Here is a 2,817-nt window from a genome sequence, read left to right as displayed (position 1 = left end):
TGAGACCAACAGGTATGAATCACAACGTGCTGCAAGTGGTACAGGTGCAGCCAAGATGCAACAGTGGTCCATGCTGGGAGTGCAGGAGCTGTATGTGTTCTTTGCCCTCATGCTTCTCATGCCACACTCCGAGAAGCATGAGTTGGAAGAATACTGGTCCATGGACCCCTTACTACCCTCACCCACCTTCAATAAGTACATGGCCAGAGATCGCTTCTGGAACATCATGGGAAACATGCACTTTGCCGACAACGATGTACTTTCCCAAACCGACCCACTCTGGAAGATCCGGGAGAGTCTGAGCAGAATGAAGGATACGTTTATGTCATTCTTCCACCCCTTTCAGAAGGTTGTCATTGACGAATCCTTGGTTTTGTTCAGAGGACATCTTCGGTTTGTTCAATACATTCCAAGCAAACGCCATCGCTTTGGAATTAAGTTCTTTGTACTGTGCGACTGTAAGACGGGGTACATCCTTGACTTCGTCATTTATTCAGCCAGCACTGTCGATCTGGATAAAACACACCCCCTTGGCTTCTCAGGCTGTGTAGTGAAAGTGCTCCTTGAAAAGTATTTTGGTGGGAATCATGTGCTGTATACAGACAACTACTATACAGCACCGAAACTTGCCAAATACCTTTCTGAGCACGGCATTGGCTCCTGCGGCACTGTCAAAAGTAATCGTGCCCACTTCCCCAAATTCACAGAGGCAGGAACCTCGCAGCATCGAGATGTGCACCTACGCAAGTCTGAGAAGATGCTGGCAATACGGTGGCATGACAAGAGGGTCGTGCACATGCTCACCACCGTACATAAGGGGAAGATGACAGACAGTGGAAAGGTCGGCCATAGGACAGGCGAACCTGTGATGAAACCTGATGCTGTGTTGGACTGCAATATCAACATGCGGCTGGTGGACAAGTCCGACATGATGATTGGTGAGATCGACTGCCTCAGGAAGAATACTAGGTGGTACAGGAAAGTTTTTCTGCATCTCATAGAAATGACGATGCTGAACGCCTTCATCTTGTACAAGATGAAGGTCAAGCCACCCAAGTCCTTCTCCCTGAGGTTGTTCGCCAGGACTTGTGTCCAGCAGCTGCTGGAAAGATAAGGTAGGGTGACAGCAGCAACTCCAAGGCGCCATCCAGTAACACTTCCTGATCGACTCGAGCAGAGGGCGTATATGGATCGGCACAGACTTGAGCTTATGCCTGCCACAGGTAAAAGGAAGGCTGCGATTCGCAGGTTCAGGTGTGTGCACATACCACCCTCCGGTTTTGTGCACCTCTTGGCAGTACGCTGAGTGCCAGGTTCACCTCTGTGTTACCTGCTTCTTTGATTATCACAGCCAGAAGCAGTTCTAACAGTGCAAGTGTGAAAGGAGAATAATGTGTAAATAATGTGTAAATAGCAAGTGAAAGCAATGGATGTTCAGTACATATGATTGAACAGTGTATTATAGTTTTATCTTACTGAAAGTGACAGTGAATAACATAGTGTAAGTAAAATAGAAGGGTAAATATTGAAAATAAAATAGAAAATGTAAATAGTAATGTAAGTAATTAGTAATATAAGAATATGAGTACAAATAATTTATGTTATAACAGTGAAAGTGCATCCGTGGCTCTCTACGTATTTTACTGAATGAAAAATTGAATGACTTCAGTGACAATAAACTAATACTACTGAAGGAAACTTATGGAGAAAGACTCCAGATGTATATAAGTGTGATATAGTAATAGAAATATAAAGTGTGAGGGGTTTTATGAATAATAAATGACAGAGTACCAAGAGCGAACTAGCGCAAGTGCGACAATCAGACGAGCTCGTAATTTCCATTGCTTTCACAGTGGGTTTATTTTGGAGTATGGATCCCAAACTACTTGAAAATCATAGAGTAGTGTTTATAGTTTTAATATCTGGCGTGGTAATCATATTACGGGTTGTTGGGAAGTGTAAAGTGGAGACTTTGTTACCCAACTTCAGAGGTCTCCACAAGTCCTACAGTAACGGACGAAGGCTCAACAAACATTCCAGGAGAAAGCTGAAGGTATGTGCCATAAGCATATTTAATTTTAATATTCTAGGACTAATAACTGATTTTTGGCAAATATTTTTTGAGAGTCTGTTGGAGCCCAAATAACCCCGCGGGACACGCAAAACATTGGTAAACATGCCCGCGGTGTAGGGGTTAATATTCCAACTTGTAAGCCGTACTTGGGCGACTGGGATACTGCCAACCGTCCCAGTCGCCTGGAAGATAAAGTGTTGGCTCGTCCGCGGCTTAATGCCACCATATTAACTCATATCAAACCATATATGGAAAGACGATTCCCACCGCACTGTGACATCTGTGATGCAGTGTTATCAATCAGTCATATCATCCTGTGCTGTCAGCGATTTATTCGTGAATGCGCTTTACATATAAATTACTGCGGCGCAGCAGACATCCCCTTCACCCTTTCCACCATCCTGGGTGATGGGGACATAGTTATGACTGATAAATTGATGGCTTTCTTGAGAGAGATCAGACTGATCAGAGTGATGTGACTTTTTTACTGTACAGTATGGTTATGGTTTTTATGGACTGCAAATATGTACATATTGTACTATTAATTAGGGTTGATAGTTGACATATTTGATATAGTTCCTCCTTCCCACTGATCTATTTCTAATATAGATGTCCCCTACATTAAACCCTGTTCCTCGTCTGACAGTCACCAGCTGATGAGTGCAAGTGTGCAATATAGAAAGGTACTGGGCACTTGCAGTCGATGGTGGTCTGTTGGGCGAGGTACTTCAGTTCTTGTACAG

This window comes from Coenobita brevimanus, chromosome 104 (assembly GCF_032717465.1).
Source record: "Coenobita brevimanus isolate Jiangsu-jjx chromosome 104, ASM3271746v2, whole genome shotgun sequence".
Taxonomy (NCBI): domain Eukaryota; kingdom Metazoa; phylum Arthropoda; class Malacostraca; order Decapoda; family Coenobitidae; genus Coenobita; species Coenobita brevimanus.
This window is presented reverse-complemented; position numbering follows the sequence as displayed.